This window comes from Tinamus guttatus, unplaced genomic scaffold, assembly GCF_059628265.1.
Source record: "Tinamus guttatus ecotype Peru unplaced genomic scaffold, ASM5962826v1 Tinamus_guttatus_pri_ptg000226l, whole genome shotgun sequence".
NCBI lineage: Eukaryota > Metazoa > Chordata > Aves > Tinamiformes > Tinamidae > Tinamus > Tinamus guttatus.
Genome location: NW_028288760.1, coordinates 3,136,737 through 3,158,973, shown reverse-complemented (window position 1 = coordinate 3,158,973; position 22,237 = coordinate 3,136,737). Strand labels below are relative to the sequence as shown.

General features: G+C 52.1%; 1 protein-coding gene across 1 annotated transcript in view; it reads right to left on the bottom strand.

The window, feature by feature from the left end:
• NACC2 (NACC family member 2) overlaps positions 1-9,451 on the bottom strand; it is a 35,233-nt gene extending 25,782 nt beyond the window's left edge. The window contains exon 1 of the mRNA XM_088525349.1: positions 9,436-9,451. The gene's annotated coding sequence lies outside the window, so the exon portion shown is untranslated. The remainder of the gene's footprint in view (positions 1-9,435) is intronic.
• Between the last annotated feature and the right edge of the window lie 12,786 nt (positions 9,452-22,237).

Below are 22,237 nucleotides of genomic sequence, written 5' to 3'. Positions count from 1 at the left end.
CCTGGGGCTCCTTGCACGACGCAGCCCAGTGGAGGCAACATCAAACCAACCCACCAGCACTACCCTCCTTACACAGTGCAGTTTTGCCTGCTGACCTCACTTAGGCTCCTGCAGAGAGCACTTTGCAGGGGACGGGTGGCACGCGGAGCAATCGGGGTCCTGGCGGATCCACGGTGCTCCATGCAGCAGAATTCCGCTGGAATCCGGCCCTGCCAGCCCTGCTCCTTCCGGGGCCAACCCTCGGCAGCTCCATCCATGCAGGAACGCTGCCCATCACGGCGCTTTAAAGCGCTCGTGATCTTCCTGATGAAACGCCCGTGCTCGCAGCAGCGTCTGAAATGCAGAAAACGACCATGCCAATTCAGAGGCCATTCCCTTGATATTTTTTCCCAGAAGGAAAAACAGAAGATGCTTTCCATAAGCAGGCGATTTCAGCAGCTAATTTTACCATCACTTATGGTCGACTTTATGACTAAGATTTCATGCTGACTATATTAATCCTGTCAAATTTCAGAGTGAGAGAGAAATGATACTGTATATTTTATGGCTGCAATAACTTCTAAGCCATTAGACATGCATGCTGACATGAAAGTAATCAAATTGATTTTTTCCCCTATTACAATGAAGAACTTTGCATGAGCAGATAGTCTCTCTGGCACAGGAGCGAAGCCCCAAGAACCCTGTGCACACTCAGGAAATTAAGAAATCGCCACAAGACATCGCTCAGAAATTCGGGTATTCTGCTTACTCACATGTTATTTTCACTAAAGCAGAAAGGAACATATTAGTCAACCAAATGAGCAGCAAAAGACAACACCGGGAACAACTTGAGCCACTCAAAGCAGTGGAGAAGTGCCAGGAGTTGCCATTAATTCTTTTGCTGCCACCAAAGGCTCCGTCCCGTCTTCGGAACCTCCTGAGACCGCAGTCCTGTCATGGCACAAGGGGTTAAACATCTGAGCAAGGAGAGAAGCCTTCAAAACACCTCCGATAAATAGATATATAAATAACCCTGTAGGGCTAGCAAAGGAATTCCAGCTTTAATACGTATTTAGCAGCAAATCAGCGTGCTTTAGTTCATCCTCTGCTGCGAAGAATCGGCCATCTTCTCTTTACGAAAGGAACTTGGAACACGAGACGGTCACGATTACATGGATTACTTGAATGAAGATTTGCTAAGAGACCATTTTAATTAGTTAATTTGTCCTACTGCAAAACGGCAGTTTGAAGTCGCTGCTGTTGCTAGTGCTGAAGGGTTGCGTACAAGGTATTAAACAAAATAAACTCATCTTGGACAACTTCTGCAATGATTCGGGGGAAAAAGTTTAGCTTTGATTCAAACTTGGGGTTTGGTCGCTTTTGAGCACTGCACCCGTTGTGCTCTGGCCGCTTTGGGGGCCGGAGGTAGAGGCCAAAATTACGTTTTTGTTATTCCACAAACCCACCCAATCCCGGAGCTCCCGGGAGAGGCCGTGAACGGGATCGGGATCGTCGCTCCCGACCTCCCGGCATCGCCATGACAACCCGCTCCGCTCCTCCAAACTCCGAGCGCTTGAGAATAACCAGGGCCAGATTCCCAAGCCGGGACATTGGGAAGCTCCGTGCGCACAGACCCGGCCGGAGCGCGGCCCCGGCAGCCGCCGGCGCAAGCGCAACAAAATAAAATAAAATAAATTAAAAAAAAAAGACAACCCACCGCTCGCTTCGGCGCGGCGTGACCCAATTCATTATAAAGGATGTCAGTTAGCAAACCTTTTAAATAAAACATTAAGCTAGAGGTAATTTGAAGCCTTGTGGATTTTGTTTTACTCAATTATTTTCTAACGCTTCAAGTTCAAGAATAAATATGCAGAAATAAAAATTAAAAAAAAATACAGACATACCAAGGGTTTCATTTATTTTTTTTTCCTCCCCAAAGAAATGAAGACATTCATACTAAAACAAAATGCCCTCAACCAAGCCAGAATTTTAATTAAAATCTTCTAAGCTAGACGAGATCCTTCAAGGTTGCAAGAGCCGCTTTTGTTTCTTTGGGCTCGAGCTGGGTCTTTAATTTGGGGCGATTTTCCAAGGAAAGAGGCTGCGACTGCAGTGCAGAGCGCGGATGCACTGCAGAGTCCCAAGGCATCACCGGGTTCCCCAAAAGCACCTTAGTTACAACGCTTTAATTCACCCGCTCTCTGCAGTGCAGTCAGTAGGCTCCAGGGTGAACGCACACGCGACGACGCCAAGCGGAGCAGAGCCAGCACCACTCACCAAGGCCAATGTCACATCCCCATCCCAGGGCCATTTTGGGGGTTAAAATAAATAAATAAATAATAAATAAAAAAACTCTCTTCCATGCCACCAAAATATGCAATATGTATTGTGCACCGGCACGAGGTGGGAACGGGGGCCCCTGGCTGAGCCCTGCTGCTCTCATCACACAGATGACTCTGCCCAAAAACAGCTTCCATTAGCACAGGCTGTTTTCAGACTGTCTCTTTCTTCATACGATGCTAGAATTCAATATACAGCTCCGTATCCGAGTATCCCTGACCTTTCCCAATCATAATTCACATTGCAAAATGCCTAAAGAAATTCCAGCACAAAGGCTACAGTTCCTCAAAACAGTCCTAAGTGCCTAAAAAAAATGAGTTCTGCAGAGGAGGAGCCTTTCTGACTCCCACTGTAATCCGTGGCCAGTTAATATTTTAGTAATTTAACCTGGTTACAATATTTACTAAAGTCTACCTTTGTCCATCTATCTATAAAAGAGCAAAGTGTCTGAGACCTAAAGCGACGCCCTTGATTTTAGCAGGGTTTGGTTGCCACATTAGAAGACGGAACAACTCTGAATTGATAAAATTAGTGTGTATGTATATATATATATATGTATATGTGTGCGTGTATATATTTTATATATATATATATATATATATATATATATATATTTTAAGGGGGACAAAGTGCTGCACATTGGTATGATGCTGCAAGGACACCCGCCTGATAGGAAACCACCAGATCTCTGCAAAGAGGGATGGACTTTAAACACATCTCATGGTGACAACCGGCACAGATTGGGAAAAACGATCCAAAAAAAATGAAACGTCTCCCTGCCTGTTCCCCCACCCGGGGGTACAACATCCCCCCGCCCCAGCCTTAGTTTAAAATTCATACTTTATCAGCTCGAGTCGAGAAAATCCAGCAGAAAGGCACAAATGGATTGTGCTAGTAAGCAGAAAAACTGTTACATCTTCTGAATGTAATTTTGCCAAAAGCTTCTGCACAATTTTTTTATGTCACGCTTTGCATTATGAAGGAAATTTCTTTTTAGAAGAACAGGAGAGTGATTTGCATAATATTCTTTGCAAGTTAATATCAGCCTCTGATAATGATCTCTGCATAATGCAAAAACGTTTGAGAAGACTGTTACAACACTAAGTAATCATATTTTAAATTATGTTTCCCTTTATAGAAAGGTGTTGCAAAAACACACAGACATGAAATCTGTCTGTTGAAGTCCCCAGAACCACCTGACCGGCTTCCCACTATTCTACTGTTGCGCGTTGCGACATTTCTGCAATCTTACACCACGAGCCCCTTCCTGCGCCCGCCGGGGGCTTTCACAAGAGCCCCGCGCGTTGAGCAAACCTTGGGACGCCGAGACGGAGCGGGGCGAAATGGGGCGCCCCATGGATGGTCCCTTGTGCGGCCATCGGGTGCTGGCGCCCGTGGTCGTCCCCAAGCGAGCGGCACGCTGCAAAACCCTGCAGCAAACCCTTCCCAAGGGATCGATGCTGGCCCATCCCTTGCAGCAAACCCTTCCCAAGGGATCGATGCTGGCCCATCCCTTGCAGCAAATCCTTCCCAAGGGATCGATGCTGGCCCATTCCTATGGGATCTCACACGCGGCTCTGCCCCTGGGTTGGGAGCTCCCACCGAGGAGGGCTCAGGAAGGGGATGCTCACACGGGTGACCCTCAACTTGCATCCAAAGGGGCACACGGGTGGGAAGCCAACGCGCTTGGTGCTGGGTGCTTAAGGTGCCACCAAGGCCCAGCAACTCCAAGCAGAGGGTAAAAACTGAACTAACTCCAAACTGGAATAAAACCGTGGAAGAGGGAAGAGGTTCTCAGGGCACCAGGCAGCGAGAGCCGAAGCCAACATGGTGTTTGGATGAGCGCAGCTCCGAGCGCAAGGATGCGGCAGGAGACGACCCCTCACGCAGGCTGCTGAGCCCGGCCACATGGCACCGGTGCCATCAAACCCCCCGGAGATGAAGGCCCCGGTGCCACCAAACCCCCTGGAGATGAAGGCCCCGGTGCCATCAAACCCCCTGGAGATGAAGGCCCTGGTGCCACCAAACCCCCTGGAGATGATGTTCCCCATCTTCCTGTGGCCAAGGCAAAGAGCCACGCTGCCTTTTCAAGCACTTGTCCCCTTGGCAAGGGATCCAGGGCTTTTCCAAAGCTCCCGTCCTGCTTCCGCAAGGCGGCTTTGCCCAGAGCGGGGGGAGAAAGCAGGGCAGCCCCCTCCCTCCGGGCCACGCACAGAGACACCTTCTCCTCAAAGTCCCCTTCTCCTCAAAGTCCCCAACCTTCTCCTCAAAGTCCCCAACCTTCTCCTCAACGTCCCCAAGCTGCTAAGGGGGGAAACGTCCCAAATTTCCTTGCAATAGCCAAGAAAACATCCTGCAACTTGGGCACTCGGCATCCACTTGCTTCAGTGGTGCCCCCAGACAAGGGGGCCTGTATTGGCTACCGGGGAGGAAGGGGGACGCCCAAGCCCAAATCTTGCACAAACTGCAGGGAAAAAAAAGGAAAAAAAAATAAAAGGAAATAAAAAATATCACTTTGGCTCCAGAAACGCTCCCTGGGGAGCAGGGGAAGCGCAAAGGGTGAATCCCCGTGGCTGCTCCGGCCCCGCACGGCCGGGTCGCCTTACACGGTGCTCCCGGTGCTGCCCAAGGTCACGGGCGGCAGCGTGGGACACAGCGCCGGGAACGGCGCCGCCAGGGACACGGCCCTCACGGAGCCACCGGGGGCTCCGCTCCGGCCGGCGGCCCCGCTCCGGCTCCGGAGCTGCTTCCCGCTCCGCTTCCCGCTCCGGAGCTGCTTCCCGCTCCGCTTCCCGCTCCGGAGCTGCTTCCCGCTCTCCTCTCATCCCCCCTCTGCTCGCGGCAGGGGTCAGTGCGGAATAAGAACTGCCCGAGTTAATGGGCACAATGGCCAAAAAAAAGAAAAAAGGAAGAAAAAGATGAATGCCTAAATGGTCTCCCGAGTTGTACGATGCTGATTGCATTAACATTTTAATTGTAACGTATCTTTTTAATCTCCTTCCACGCTGACGGTTTTATACGCTTCAAAAAGAAAATAGGGGAAAAAAAAAACTGCTGACAACAAAAATACCAATGTATGAAAATGAAGCGGGGGGAGCGAGTGGTGCTGGGGGCGAAGGGGAGGCGGGAGAGCCCCGGTGCAGCGGGAGCAGCTCGTCCGGACGTCCCGGGAATGAGCCGGAGCCCTTAGCGGGTGCACGTCCCCACGGACCATAAAGTGGGAATTAAAGCAGGAGGCTCCTGCCACGATCATCAGGCCCTGTTTATGGGAGAATGTTAAAGATTTTGTGATTGTTCTGCAGCCTAATACACTGCAGCTGTAATACCACTCGCGTGTGTGAAAAATGTGGCTATAATGAGCAAGATGAAGCTTTGCACAGCGGTTAACGAAAGGACGAGGAAGCATCACCCGAACTGCCTCATTTGTACAAATGACCAAGTGACCCGGATACCTTCCCTGGCCTCCAGGCCAGGCTGGAGCTGCCGAAACGATGCAAAAACCTCCGAGTTTCATCCCGCAGCCTCCACAAAACTTGTCCGAAGGGACAAGAGCGAGTTGGAGCAAACGAAACCCGGCAGGTGGGTGCCGAGACCCAGGCTGGGAACGCGAGGGGCACTTGACCGCGCTCAAGCAGCGCCCGGCCCCGCTCCCGATCCCTAACGCTCCGCGGAGCCGGAGCAGCAGCGTCCGACGGCGCTGAGGACCGGCACGCTCGGCGCACGTCCCGGCGCTGCAGCGACCGAGCAGCGTCTCCAGGTGTGGGAACATCTGGCCCCGCTGCCCCCGGGCTCCGCTGCGGCGCCGGGATCGCCCGGGCCCCGTGCCGGGATGTGTCTATACACGGCCACCGTGCCGGGCGGCCGCCTCCGCGTCCAGGGAAGGCGACAGCAGCACACGAGATCATAATAATAATAATAGTAATTTAAAATGACTTTATGGATAATCACTGCACAGGGAGGAGCAAGAGAGAAAAGGCATACAAGCCCATCCAGCTACTTACGTTTAAATGCACAGTTCATACTCGCTTAGAAGTTGAAATATCCATCTTTCTTTCCCCAACAAATATCCCTGTTTATTCAGCCCCTCACATCGGGATCCAGCCCCCTGTGCCAAGCTGCTGCTCAGGATCAGCAATTCCCCCTCCCTATCCTAGGGGAAAAGGCACCGAGAGGTTTGTCTCGATGGGAAATGCAGCACATGAAATGCACCCGGCATGCGCCTTAAAAATAAATAAATAAAAAGCTCCATCCAAGGCCTTGGAAGAGCCCAGGCAAATCCCGGTGCCCGCGAGCGCACGGGGCCGTCTTGGCTGCGGGAATCACGGCCCCGACGCGCACGGCCAGGGTTAGCGTCACGTTAAATCTCCCTTCCGCCCCCAAACATTTGCTTAGGGGAAAAAAAAAAAGAAAAAAAAAAAGGCTGAACTTAAATAAATAAATAAATAAAAGATTTGGCTAATGAATCACAGCTCCTAGCAAATGAGCAATTGCAGTTGACACAATGAATTATGCCTGGAGCAAGCTGGGAAACATATTTTGCAAATGATCTCATCCACGGGCAAACCTGGCATGACACTTGATTTGCTAAAAAAGACACAAAGCCTGTCAAAACGGGCTGCCACCTCGCGCGGGCAGGGCCAGCGCCCTCGGCCCAGCTCTCCGCTTCGCTGCAGGCCCCAGCAAAATGAAATAAATTCATAAATAGGGAGCGAACCCCATCCAGGCATCCCCTTTAGGGGCTCCCCTCCGTGCTGGTTGAGCACGAGTTGTGGCCACAGGTAACGGGCTCGCGGGCCTCGAGGTGCCCCAGGAAGCTGGGGATTTCCTTGAATTCCCTCCACTCGATTGCTTACATTTCATTTCTCTAATTGCATCCAAATAAATCCTAAGAAATGCACAAAAATAAAAATAAATAGCATCAAAGCGCAACTGAAGTGCAGCCTTCCCTTTAACCGCCTCTGTCCCCCTTCTGCTTCAGCATCACAAGAGCGCTCCGGGACCCATTTTTCCGATGGAAAAATGAGCCGTTTTGGCTCATAAAACCTGGGAAAACACCAAGGCCTCTTCCTAACCCCATTTTGTCAGGCCTGGGTGTTTTTAAACGCGGGCATCGCGGGGCGGGAGCCACCGGCACGGCTGCAGCATCATCCTGCCCGGCTGCTTTGCCGCGTTCATTCCCAATCCAGCGGTGCCATCGGCTCTGACCGCACCGCGACGCCGGCACCATCGACACGGCCCCGCTCTGCGGAGGCGCGGGAGGCCCAACGGGAAAACGGGCTCTGTAATAAGGGGGTCTAAAATAAATATTTCCTTTGCAAGGATCCCAAGCCAGAGAAGTGCCCACAGCTCTGGAGGCTGCTCCAGAGCCTGGCTCGCCTCACCTGGGCCGGGACCTTCTCCGCAGGGGACATTCCTGCATCCTGTGGGAAGCCTTGCTGGAACCCACCGGGAAGGAAGCACCAACATCAGGGCAGAGACTGCAGAGACCTGGAAGGGTCTGCACGGCAAAGGGGAGAATTTGAGGTTCTTATAGAACCAACCCGTTCTTTCCCTTTGATGTTAAAAGGCCACAACTCTCCCTCCTTGGAGCCTTAACTATAAAAACATCCTCAGAAAAAGAGACATTTGACAGTTATATCCATCTTTGGGGCACTATGGAGCGACAGCTCATCCTGGGATAAGGACAATATCCCTAGTTACGTTGCGCTCAGGGATTGCCAGGGCTCAGCCCACGGCCGGGGCCGTTACCACGCGAGCAGGATAACGCGGCGCAGGTGCCGCTTCCCCCTTTCCCGCTGGGAAGCTGGATTTAACGGAGGCCACGGCAGATCCCAAGGGCGCCTGCCCGGCTCGGCGCAGCCCGTCCGGCCGGCGCGCGGCCCGCGAGGACGCGCGTCCCGCCGCGCGCTCCCGGCGCCCTCGGCTCCCCGCCGCGTGCCAGCACCAGCGCCGGGCAGCCGGAGCGGGCAGCGATCCCCAGGTTTGTTTACCGCCTCCGGCTCCTGCTCCTGTTCAATATTGCAGCCTGCGGAGGCGAAGCCCGTGCCAGAGCATCCATTAGGGCTCCGGAGCGGGGCCAGCCGGGCGCGCGGCGGCCTCGCGAGCGCGGAGCCCAGCGGAGCGGTGCCTGCCGGAGCGCGGGCTCACGGCGAGCGCGCGGGGCCGCTGTCACCGCGAGGCTCTTTGCAGAAGTCCTTGAGCGGAGGGACGCGGCGGCGGCGCTCCGCATGCCGCAGCAGCGCGCGCCGCCAATGCGCCCCGGCTCCGCCAGCCCTCTCAGGGCACCCTGCGCCTCCGGACGGGGACGCGGAGCGGGCGCCCGGCCTGCGGCCCCCAGCCGCTCTGCAGAGCCCTCCGAACTCTGAATTTGGGCATTTAGTTGGGTTTTTGGCGTGTGCGCGGCTGCTCTTTAAGGGCTGATCTGCCCTTTCAGCAGGGAAAGGGAGAGAAAGCCCAAGCCGGGGACGCGGCCAGCCTTCAAAAAATAAAATAAACAAAATAAAGAACCCAGGAGCTCTGCGGCCTCTCCAGGGAGGCAGCGCCAGTAACGACCCGGGCCTGTCCCTCTCACCACGCAAAGGCACCTCTGGGAGCCCCAGAAACATCCCGGGGCGGCCGGGGAGCCGAGCGAGGGGTGCAGGGCTGAGACCTCAACCCCAGCCGGGTCCCCCCCTGCCCCGGGTCCCCCCCAGGGTCCCGACCCGTCTCGTCCCGTCCCGGGAGCTGCCGGGGGGGCCGTCCCGGGAAGGGGGCGGCGGCGGCGCGGTGCATTGCAGGGGGGGGAGGTTCCAGTTGGGATGGGGAGGGCTGGGAGCGGAGCTGGAAGGAGGGGGGGGGCGGTTGGAAAAAGACGGGTGAGGGGTGGAAAAAGGAGATCGGGGGGAGGGAGAAGGGAGGGGGTGAAAGGGAAGGTTGGAAGGGGGGGGTGTAAGGGGGTGGGTGCGGAGAGGGTTGGAAGGGGGGAGGGAAGGGGTGCAAGGGGGGTTGGCAGGAGGGGGCTGGAAAGGAGGGGCTGGAAGGAGGGGGTTGGAAAAGGGGAGTTGGGGGGGGGGCCGCGGCCGTGGGAACGCGCGGCGCAGGGAGGGGGCCGGCGCGCGGGGCCCCACGCGCGCTCACCTGCGGGCGCGCAGCCCCATGGACGCGCGGAGCGGAGCGGAGCGGCCCCGGCGCCGCTCCCGGCGGCTCTGCCCAGCCCGGCCCAGCCCAGCCCGGCCCGGCCCGGCCCGGCCCTGCCCGGCGCGGCAGCGGCGGCGGCGGCGGCGGCGGCGGCAGGAAGTGATTCCAGCGGCTCCTCACATGGACTTTCCCTGACCTCGCCCAGCGCCGCAGACGGGCGGCCCCGCCGGGCCCGGCCCCGCCGGGGGGGGAGCCGCGGGCGGGGCCTCCGCCTGCCCCCCCCCCCGCGCCGCGGCGGCCCCGGCGGCTCCCCCGCATTGCCCCGCATTGCCCCTTATTTTCCCGCATTGCCCCTTATTTTCCCGCATTTCCCGTTATTTTCCCGCATTTCCCCTTATTTTCCCGACATTTCCCCTTATTTTCCCGCATTTCCCCTTATTTCCCCACATTTTCCCATCATTTCCCCTGATTTCCCCCTATTATCCGCTAATTATTAGCGCCCCCCCCCATTATTCCCTCACTATTATTATTATTTTTCCCATATTATTCCTTCACTACCATTAATTTTTGTCCCCCCAGGGCCGCGGGATGCTCCCCCCCCACCCCGCTCCGTTAATTCCACCCCTGTCCCTGGTTTGAGGGGCTGAAACGGGGGTAAAAAAAGTCGACGGGGGGGCAGGGACGTGTTAGGCTGAATGCGACGCACACGCGATTTTGGGGATTCATGCTCTAAGGGTCTCTTATAATGTCAATAATTTTTGCCCTTTTCCTAAAATAAAAATAACAATTAAAAAATATATATACATGTCCTGCATATGAATTTCAAGAGCAGCATCACAGGAAAAGCGTCGCGGCAGGGGGTGCTCCCACATTCAAAGGGAACCTCTTGTGCCACTATCCTGATTAGGGGGAGCTGGTGTCCGCGCTTCAGCTGCGATGCAAAAACGGAGATTGAGAAAATTGCAAAATTCACCGCGACAGCACAAATGCAGCCCGTTCGCCACAGCAAAGCGCCCATTTTCTGTGAAAATGTCCCTGGTTTATCCGGAACTGTTTTACATGGCTTAAAACGCAGACCATGATTTCCAAGCCTTAGCTGGGAGACTTCTCTGAATCTGGAAGTTTCTTCCCTCTTGTGCTCCCAAACATTTATCATTTCAAGGCTGATTTTAAATCTGCAGCAAAGTATCGCTATATTTATAAAATAATCCACATTTGGTGCTTAGCACTGCTCCGGGCTGAGGAATTTCATTAGCACTTGACACTTTAAAAAAAACCCACAGTGTCGGGTCAGGGCCAACACATTTTCTTTGGCATTCAAGAGAAAAAAAAATCACTTTTTAGAAGCGATGCTGGAGGAATTTGTCCCCAAAGCACAGGGCGAGATGAAGCCCTCATGCTACTCCCAGCCATTTAAGCCAGGCTCCGTGCTGCAGAAAGCAGCATTTCCTAAGCACCAGCTGAGGTTTCCGAATGGCTCCGGGGCGAGAGAAAACATGTTTATTTACTACTACCCCGAGTTTAATGCAAAAGAGTGGTTCAGAGAGGAGCGGAAAGCAAATGGGCCACATTAGCAGTAACGTTCGGTGCTTCTGACGAAAGTGCTTTCTTTCTCTCTCTTTTCCTCGCTTTTTTATTTATTTTTTCTTTAATCTAGCATTTCAAATTGAAGAACAGCTCGGGGGCTGAAGAAATCACCAGCTAAAATCGTCGCTTGTGCTCTCGTGGCAGAAGCCGACGTCTCTTTTCTCATCCGAGCAGCAGCTCTGTGAAGCAGAAGAGACTTCTGTGCCCCCGGCCTGGTGCTTTGGTTGAGGAACTCGCCCCCCAGCAGAAACCTGGGCTTTTTGCTCAGATTTCGGCATCGCCGGCCTGGATGGGAGAGAGCAGAGGCCACGGCACCTGCAGCACATCCATAGCGGCTCCTTGGGGACTGCTGTCCCCTCCTGAGCAAGGGACAAAGTGAGATGTATTCGCAGCCTGCACTTGCAGAGAGGTTAAACACAAGCCGTGGCCGTGACAGGGATTCACTGATTGCTCTGCCCGGTTGGTCTGCTCCTCCACGGGGGCTTCGTTTCACTTCCCACCCTGGAATGATGCTCTGCTCCCATTGGGGAGCCTCTCTGGATGCATTTCACTGGGAAAGCCTTAACCCCGCGGCTGTAAATCTCTCCGGGGTCAGCGAGGGCCTCGCTGCAGCACACGAGTGTTTCCACGTCGCCTTCCAGGAGCCTCCTGGGCTCCCAAGCTGCAAGTTCGGATGGTGTCTCAGCTCCCTGGACAGTGACCCGGGCCCAGCACGGCCACCTCAGCCACCCTGTAATGGGGACAAACCCCCGAGATCATCCAGTCACTATGGTTGGAAAAGACCCTTAAGAGCATCAAGTCCAACCGTAAACCCATAATTAGAAAATGGACCGCAGACTTTTCCCTATCTTGCTCCTCTACGTAGGCTTTCCTACACGAATGTCACTATTAACACAGCAAAGATGTTATGGAGTAGGACACCGCTCAGCACCAACCAGGATGGGCAAGTCGCATTGTAATAGTTGCTGATTTTTATTAATTTTATTATAGATTAAGTCAGCAAAGTCAGTAAATTCTCCAGCGTTCAAATCCAGACCTCTGGGGTGGCTCAGGCACCTCTGTGCCATACAGCAAACACGCTGCAAGTGCGAGTTATTTCGACTACAGCCAGGTGTACTTCAGTTTACACTAAAATGGTCAGGAATAAGTGAAAATAAACAGCAACGTGGGCGTCTCTGAGAAGGCTGCGCCGTCTTAGCTGAAAGTCCTTGAGAACCTGCCGTGAGAACCGCACCATTGCCCTCCTGCGAGAGGAGGGCCTGGCAGCAAACCCAGGGTGTCACTGGTGAGTTTAAGGAGTTATTTATCACATAATTGTGCAATGACTGGGAAAACAGGAGAGAAAAAACAGTCCTGGAGGCATTTTCCCTTTGGCCAGGTGAATTCACGTGCCAGCGTTTCTTGGCTTCACTGAATGTCCCGGGCTCTGACGCTGGAAGGAGTCACTTGTCCTTCTTCAGGAGACCCAAACCCCTTGGCTGTGTGTTTTCCATGTGCAAACACCAGTCCTCTTCTCAGCCCTCTTTCCACTTAAATGAGAAGCATTGAGCTTCCCTTCTTCCCCCCTTCTCCGCTTCCTGGCTTAGTCTTTATGGGCTGCTCGGCCGTGCGGGACATGGTCACCACCGATGACACCCTCATCCTCTCCCTTCTCCTCCTGGAAAGCAGCCCGGAGCCTCACGCGCTGCCGGGCTCCCCTACGGCTCCAGCTTGACCCAGGCATTGCTTTAAATATTTCTGCTGGATGGGAGAAGAGCCGGGATTGCTATTTGGAGCAGCTCTTTCGAATGACTAAGGGATAACTTCATGATAAGAATTTTAATGTCTTATGACTGTGAAAATTCCTAAATATTTCACTCCAGCGCAGTGTGAGAACGTCCCAAGAAGACCGCGGCCGAGTGTGAGCAACGTGCACCCAGTTCACCCCAAGATAAATGCTCCACGTTGCCCTTTTTGCAGGGATAATGGAGCATTTTTATATGTCAGCCAAGGTAAAAAGCAAATCCGAACGCTGACCTCTCACTGCATGAGGGTATCGCACACCGAAGAGCCCCAGGAGGGCTCTGCTGCTCAGCTCACACCAAAACTCCCAACGTTTTCCACGAAAACAGAGTGGGCACCGCTCCTTGTTGCGCAGAAAGTCTGGATTTGGGAAAACCCGGAGCCGTAACGGTGCTGCCCGGGTGCACCACGGCCCGCACACCCCGACGGCTGCCCTGCTCCACACGGAGGGGACAACGGGGGAACAGGCGGCACGGAGCATCTCCCTGGACAACGCGCTACACCTTGAAGTCTATTCACGAGGAAACTTTGGTCCATTCTTTCCCCACAACCATTCTGGGAGATTTTGATCCCGGTTCTTCCAAGATGAACTTCCAACCCGCTCTTCATCGGCAGCTCTGCAGCCAGACAACATCCTATCCAGCTCCGGCCCCATCCATCGCTATTCCCGCCCCAGTTGAGGTGGGAGTGTGCTGGAAGGAATTTGGAATGAGAGCACCAGCTTCTGCAAACAAAAGCATGGAAAAAACCCTACCGTGATTTACCCACACGGAGTTCAATAAACATTAGATCTGATGGCATTCATCGTTTTTTCATAGCGTGCTCGATTACTGCTTCAGTTATTGCTCAGATGACATCATTCCTGGCACGGGAATTGATTGATTTTTTAATGAATATTCATATGGCATTTCAGCCAGGAGTAGGCATTAATATTCCAAGAAAGAAGAATGAAACGTACATCCTAATTTAATGAATGATTGTAAATATGCATCTGATGGATAATGTGACTCCGTACATGTAAAAAAGGCATCCAGAGCCACTTCGGTGCTTTTTGTGACAAAGGAGGACGCAGGACACAGGTTTGGGGTGACCCGGACTCTGTGTCCATCCCAATGCAGGCTGCTTATAGTGTCCAAACGCACCTGGATTTGCAGGATGCTTCTCAGATTCCTGCTGCACCAAAACCTGCCCGTCCTGGGAAGCTGCACCCAGTGGGTACCAAGCTTGTTTTTCCTTCCCTCTCCAGTCAGATTAACCCCTTGCTATTCCCAGCAGCTGGCAGGGAAAAAGAGACCCCCTTTGCAGGCCAGCTCTGTAGAACGTGACTTAAAGCGGCTCAAAAGAGCCGAGGAAAATGGCTGTGCTCTCTGGGAGAGCAGCTCTGCAGCCAGGGCTCTTGTTTGCACAGCGAGATGCGTGGGACCGAGTTTGCCGATAAAAATATATACAAAGTTATGCTTGGTATGGAACAAGCAGGCAGTAGCTGCTGAAGACTTCACAACATCCTGCTTTTGGCTTGCCTCCAAAGTACCCAAACAAAACAAAATTCAGTTGGCATCTCTGCAGATCGAGGCAAGTTTTTTCTCTCTTTGCAGCAATTGCTGAACAAACGTTCCAGGCCGGCGCCACCTCCCCCGGCCCTCCCTGCTCCCCCGGATCTGCAAGGGCACCACGGAGCGCCCAGGAGCCATTTCTCGGAAGGGCCGGAGCTCCTGGAATGCTGCTTCTGCTCCTGGATTTTGGGTGCTGCTCTGGAGCGGCACCTTGCACCCCACGGCCAAACACGAGCACGCACGGAATCACCTTCCCCTTGAGCATCCCATAAACACACTGCTCTCAAACACTGCCACATATTTTTGATGGAAAGCGGAAGCATAGCCATAAATTACATGTTAAAACAGCAGCAAATTCAGCCTGGGCAACCACTCCTTGCAACCAGGGGTGGCCCGAAATGAGAGACTTGAGGATTTAGCCTCATATTTCTTGTGCGACACAGAGGCCCGAGTCAATGCACCTCTCCTGCGCGCGCGCGTTGCACCGTGGCCTTCCGAGCACCACTTTGCAGCGCGTTATTTATTTCGCTGAGAAGAGGCGGTTTTGTTTGAGAGGAGGCAAGGTGAGTGTCTGACCTCGCGGAGAGCGTGGAGGGTTTGCATCGACCCCAGCAGATCCAGACTCATCCAGAGCTATAATTGGGTTACAGGTCTTGGTTCCTGCTTCAGTTCTTTGTGGATGCTGGATGCTTCAGAGGAAAGCACCAATAACCCCGTCGCCCTTTTAAGCCTGCCTCCCATTTCCACTGAAGGGGAAAAGAGCCACGAGTCCCTCCGCAACCCCTCCATAAGCAGTCACAGCCTTTGAAGCAGGAAATTCGTTTGCCCTTGTTGCAGCGCGTCGCTATCGTGTTGTTACTGATCACAGAAATTACCCAGCGTTTTGTCAGACTCAGGCACCACATTCATCCCTTCCTGAAGGTTTTCATAATGCGGGAATATAGGCACAACTCAAACAATCTCGGTGGAAACCGACCTCCTACTACTGCAAAGAAAAGCGCATCCCACTGGCTTTGGACAGCCACATTTCAGAAATATGTTGCTTAATGCCACGGCCGCAGTTCAAACCCGGCTCGCGCTGTTAAGCCCGGAATAGCAGCCTCCTTAAGCGCAGCAATATCTGCTTTGGTACCCAGCCTTCGCATGCACCCGGAGGAGCTCTTTGTATTGTGTCTTAATCAGCGCATAAAACGCTTTCAGGGAAACGCTGCCTTCTCCTGTTTATTTGTCACAACTGATGCTCTGGTGAACAGTAAATGGGAAATCTGTTGTCATGTCAGCCCTGGCAGCCTGTTTTGTCAGGAAAGTCCAGAGCAAAAGAAGCTGCTGTGCAAGTCCCCCCATAACTCACCCTCCGTCCTTAAAGCTCAGCATGTTACTCCAGTCCCAAAGGCACATAACTCTCTTAAGCCAAACCTGTCAAAACAGAGAATATTCGTTCATATAACTCGTAGCAATAAAGATCACATTATGACAAGGACGTTCTATGATTAAATCCATGTATATTCAAGAATTTCTACCTGCTTTGCTAAAAAAACCTCAGGCTGCCAAAATGCAGCACATTTAATTGCGTGCGCTGCGTTCACCCCGGCCCTGCCGCGTTGCACAATCCCCAGTTTCATGTTTGCTTCAAGACAGCTTGCAGCCAGCTTCCCATGGAAAAGAAGGAAGCGGCAGCATGTAGATTGCACATAACTGCAAGCAAATGTGATTCCAAGAAACTATTAAGCAGTTTTCATTTGAAGTTTAAATGAAAAAAAAAAAAAAAAAAAAAGAAAAGAAGAAGAAAAGCAAACCTTGGAAGAATTTTCTTGGCTCGGAGCTTCGTATGAAATTCAGATTTTGAGCGGAATGCGATTAGGCGACAGCAGTGATGCAGCAAAGCCGAGCTCTGGTGGTGAGGGCTCCGAGGGATGAAGCAGAGGTCCCTGCCCTGTCCCTCACGGGGATGGGGACATCCTTGCAGCCAGGGGGACAGCGATGAGGCCGCCTCCAGCCTTGGCCGTGTCTAGTAGAGCGGCCCCAGGTGCCTTTGCCCAGCTGAAGAACAACTCCATCACCCTTCGGGATCATCTCCATCCCTCAGGACCATCTCCATCATCCCTTGGGACCATCTCCCTCGGGACCATCTCCATCATCCCTTGGGACCATCTCCATCATCCCTTGGGACCATCTCCATCTCCTTCGGGACCATCTCCATCACCCTTCGGGATCATCTCCCTCAGGACCATCTTCATCATCCCTTGGGACCATCTCCATCTCCCTTGGGACCATCTCCATCCCTCAGGACCATCTCCATCATCCCTTGGGACCATTTCCATCACCCCTTGGGACCATCTCCATCATCCCTCAGGACCATCTCCATCATCCCTCAGGATCATTTCCCCTTGGGACCACCCTCCTCTCCCCTCCGAACCTCTCCGTCTGCCCGGGTTGGATTTGGCCCCTCTTGCAGGGGGCTCTTTGCAGGCTCTAGGATCAGTCCCCAGCTGACACCGCCTGTGCTGCAACCAGGGTCATTTATTTTTTAAGCCATGGCTCCACCTTAGGGACACAGAGATAAGACTCCTATGGAAAAACAAACAAACATAACCCAAAAAAAGCCTCTTTGCCCATCTAAATTCTCCCCATTACTGAGCAAATGGTTTGCAACAACAAATTTATTGCACAGCGTCTCCTGTGCTCTTTTTTGTTTGCAAAAGCCACAAACAGATTGTGATTTTCTCTAACGGATTGACCATCTGGGAAATTCTTCATGCAACTTCTTTCCTCACTGGGAGCAAATTACTCAGTGGGGAATTCCCAGCGGAGAGGAGAAGCTGAAGGGATGGGTGGTTCATTTAATTAGCATGCACAATCTTGACGGCCTTACTCAGGCAAAACTCTCACTAGGGCCAACGGGAGATTTATTTTCTTATAAGAACCAGCTAAGGACTTTGGTATTCGTCTCTTGGTGTGTTATTTGGTATTCTCCATGCAGGGAAAGCTGGCTTGGGGATGTGCAGGAGGCTGATTTACTGCAGGCCTGGGGCTCCAAGGTCACAGTGATGCTTCAGGCCGCGCTGGCGGGGACACAGGCGCCCTTCACCCGCTCTCACATTTGGGGGAAAATCCCTCATTTCTGAGCACGGGCTCCCCAGCCGACCGAGCGCGTAGATTTTACACAACACCAAGTTGCTGCACCAAGCCCAGGTCTCTTCTCCGTGTTTTGTGTTTGCACCTTTTTTTCTTTTTAATTTTCCTGAATCTTCTGGAGGCTCCACTCCAAAAGCCATTCGCACTACGCGTCCTCCAAAGAGAAAAGGCCCAATTTACAGTGCCCTAACGCAGCTCACGGGAGCAGGGGGGCTCCTTGCACCTCTGTTAGCTCAGAGCTGTCCCTAGGTATAACGGGCCCACCGGGATGAGCCTGGAATCGCCCCGGCGCCGTCCCCACGTCCAGCCGCAGCGCAGGGAGCCCGAGGACCCGGCTCTGCTCGCGCCCAGGCCCGGCTTTGGGGGCTGCACGGAGCCACCTCACACTTAGCAGCTTCCATCGGCTCCTGACGGGACAAAACTTTGCTTTGAACTGACATTTTTCTGGGCATGACGACTGCTTTGAAGCAGGAAGGCAAAATTAACGTGGAAAGTTGGCAGGGGAGGAAGTGAGAGACTCACCGCAGCTGAGCTGTCCAGGAGCTACGCAAACCTTGTTTGGCTAAATAAAAACGCTGAAAGGTAACAAAGCTTCATGTTTTCCTGCTGCATCTTCCCCGGAATGGCAGCTAGCTCCGTGCTGGAGCTGCCGAGGACCAAGGCCCCTGCTGAAAGCCCATGTGCTGCCCTGCTCCGGCAGGAATCGCTGCCTTCCCGAGGGGAAGAGCCCCCAGGACACGGAACGTGTCTTCATTCCAGCGGTGCCAGCTTAGAGCTCCGGGACCCCGCTCAGTTTGCCTCGTTTTTGCCCCTTTGCACCTGTACAAAATCGGTGACTCGGGAGAAACTGGGGAGGGATTAAGAGGAGCTTTTCTGCCAGGTGAAGCCCCTTTGCTAAGGGGCTGCTCTCCTAAGGTAATTTTTGCAGTGCCTCTATATATTACACCTATAGAATTAGGTCAACATCTGAACTGGCTTTCACAGAAAAGGGCAATCCTGGTGCTAAAAATCCTGGTGCTGAAGCTGGATGGAGGGAAGGAAAATGCTCAGCTTGGGGAGCGGGTGCTGGGGAAGGCTCCGCTCGGACCTCAGCTTGGATCGAGCCCAGAGGCTTCCCCAGGGAGCTGCTCATTCCTGGGTCCAGAGCCGCTTCCAACGGTGCCCCGGGGTAGGAAGCAGCAGAAATTCACTCTAGGAATCAGGCAAACAAGTTCCTCCTTCCCCAGGGAGACAGCAGAGGTTCAAGAGATGCGCCTAAAAACAACAGCAGTAATGGAATGTGCATTTTGCACATACAAAGTCCTTTCCCAGTAACTTTTCCATGCAGCCGGGCCGTGTCGGCTCCCTGAAGCCCGGCCTCCGTCAGCTCCGGCCTCGCCAAGCACCACGGAGCAGGATGAAATCCCAAAGCAGACGCTGGGCAGGGTTTGTGCTGCTGCACATCACTGTGGGACTTGGCACGTACGAACAATGGGAGTTACAAAGTCCCTCGGAGCAGGAATATTCCTCTTTATTCCCTGCAGGGATAACAAATCATCACAACTGGGCTCTAAAACAACACACGGCTCCGTGGGACAGACGGACTGAACCAATTAACTGACACAAACCTCAGAAGGGAGCAACAACCCAAGTCACTCGGACGCGCGTGACGGGTGACACAGCCAACTTACTGGAACCAGAGCCCGGGAATCAGGAACCTGCCCCGGAATCCCGGCCTTTCCAGGTAATTCCGGCCCAAAAGGCCCTTCTGGGAGCTCTCCGAGGTGTTTTCCTCACCTCGCGGCGATGCCTGTGCCGCTGCGGGCCCCGTTTTCCTCTGCTGGAACTTTGCACCGGTGCCAAGGGATGCAGAGGAGGGTCCAGGCTGCCGGGCCCGAAATCCAGCAGCACCACAAGACCAAATCGCTCCTTTTTCTTCATAAGCAATCAAGCCATCCACATGTTAAAAAAAATAAGTTTAATGCAAGTGGCGTGTTTCATACAGAACGTAACAGGCACCCGAAACACCAGCTGTTTTGTGTCGAAACACCAGAATTTCAGTGTTGTTTGTACATACGCAGGCCAGGGCAGTTTTGCCACCGCTCACAACACGGCCACCCCCATCCCAAGGCCACGCGAGGCCGGAGCTCCGGGGTGGCCGAAGTGCCCGGGAAGCTTCGGAGCATGCGGGAAGCGCCGGGGAAGCTCTCCAAAGGGGCAGGCCAGACCCTGCATGGATCCCGGACGGACACGTTCATCCCAATGGGCATTTCCAGCATTTTTCTTAATGACTCTTGAGGCCATTTTTAACCTGCCACCAAGTTTAACTGCAGCAGTAAAACCCCAACGTGGCAAGAAAGAAAAAGCCATGAAAAGGAACGAACCAGCTGCTCTCATTGTCCAGCGCGGAACCAGCACGGCAGAATGCTAAAAACGGGTTTTTCAAAACATTTTAAAGTTATGGCCTTCTCAACAATAAGACAGCAGAGTCGCAGCAGATGTTGGGGCCTGACCTGTCCCCTCAAGCAGTGGTAAATCTGGAAAGAGCAACAAATCCTAAAGAAAATGAACTTCCCCAGGGGGCACAGCCTGCAAGTACCTGCTTAATATGAAATATTTCCAGCAAATAACATAAGTCAGGTTTCAACTCTTGAAAAGAGTCTGTGTTTTCTTATTTGTTCTATTCTGCCAAACTTGCTTTCATCCCACCCCATTATAAAATGCCATTTTTTTTCAATTAAAAAATGTATACAGGAAGAAAAATCACACCTTATTCTTGGCATATATTTAGTGAAACATTTATTCTGTCTCTCCATCCTTCCCTCCTTTGTGGCTTGGCTCCCCTTGAGCTTGTAAGAAACCTCTCAGATCTTAACTGCTTGAGAAAAAACATATTTTGGCAAAGTGACCTTAAATCTTCGAAAAAAAATCTTAAATTTAAAAGCATTGGATTTAAACTCTGAATCATTACCCAGACTTTAGTTATCTTGCAGTCTCCTGGGAATGCTGTGAGTATTAATTAGCTCTTGCTGGAAAATGCTCCGAAAAGTGCCAGAAAGGTGCCAAGCACTGCTCTAGTCATATAGAGCTAAAATGTTCAAATTACTACATCCTAAACCAAATCATTTGAACATTAATTCCTTTTCCTTGCCAGCATGACTTCAAAGGGACCTCGTTTCCCCTGTTACACTGGTAGGATGTCACCACCTGAGCACCACTGAGTATCCAAGTGCTAGTGATGACCAGGAATGAGACTTCTCAACTACTCAATTTCCAAGTGATCTATCTGGAATTGCAGACTGAAGTAAAGATTCAGGGTATTCTGGCAGTCGACTTTTGGCAGTATTTGTAGAAAAGGGGAAATCACTTTCCAGTGTCAAAGCAACTTTTCCATGCTCTCTCCTCCTTTTGACTTGGTAAACGGTTTGAGGTTTTTTTGTATGATTTGATGAGGATATGTAATTTTTCCTGATATGCACTACTGAATCTGGATGCAAAAGGGAACAGCCCAAGCATATTCGTATCTTGGATCAAACAAATCATAACAAGAGTCATGTATTACCAGCCTCGGTTATTCCACCATGATTACCAACATCAGTGATTTCAGGGTAAAAAGAGGCTCTATCATTTTGAATGCTTTTTTTTCCTCTTTTAAATCAGTGCACATTTCTTTAAAGCACATGGGGAGAGGGATAATATTGCATTGAAAGAAAGACAGAACCAAGGAAAACTTTAGGACAGGTTCTGAACTCCTTATATAAAGGGATACATAACTGACTGCAGAGGAACAGCCTGAGATCAAGACCAGTAAAACCAAGCCTAGTGCTTAACCCTCTCTCCCTGGACCATTAGTAATGCTCTCTGATGACCCTGCTCCTACTCCTGGAAAGGTAGGAGAGCTACAGTTTTCTATAATCCCAAGGAATACACACTGTCATTCAGATCCTGCTCCACTTTCAAGCTCTCCTAGATAACACATCATCAGAGCCTGGCAAGACCGAAGCAACTCTGGAAAAAGAGGAACAAATCAATTCAGCAAAGAGTCAAAATCCAATGCCAAGATCCCAGGACGCTGCACTGGGTTCCCCATAATCACCAGGACAAGAGGACCTATTTGCTACGACTGGAATTTCAGTGGCACATGACACTGAGCTCGGCTCCCTTCGCTCCCGTGGGCTTGTTCTGTTAGGGCAAAACTCAATTACTCAGCACTAATTGTCTGGAAAGGACAAAGCCATTCAAAGCTGCATGGCCACGTCAGAGCGAACGGAACGATGCAGTGGCTAGGATGCACGTCTTGCACAAATCCAGGGAAAAAAGTGGTTGAATTTGGCCCCATTTTCTTTGTAGAGGATATGCAAAATGCAAACCACACAGAAAAGGGATGGCACTGGGAGGTGGGATACTACTACATGCCTAGGACATTGAGGAACATTCTTGGAAAAGGGATGAAGATGGATTAAAAGGGTAGGGTGCAAAGTTATCTGGATTCTAATCTCCGGATAAATCACTGCCTTCTTCAAGCCCGCTGGAATACAGGAGCGGCAGCAAGGCGGGCTCCTATGGACTAAATGACATTTCTGTTAAGTTTCACTGTGCAAAGACAACAAACCACCCAATTGGGTTTGCACTTTGATAACCCAAATGGCACCTAAACCCTCAAAAATATTACAAATTCCAGAGACATGTACATTAATTTATCCATAAAAAGTAGCACTGATAAATAAATTAATTTATATAAAAAAGGAAAAGAGAATATTCACACG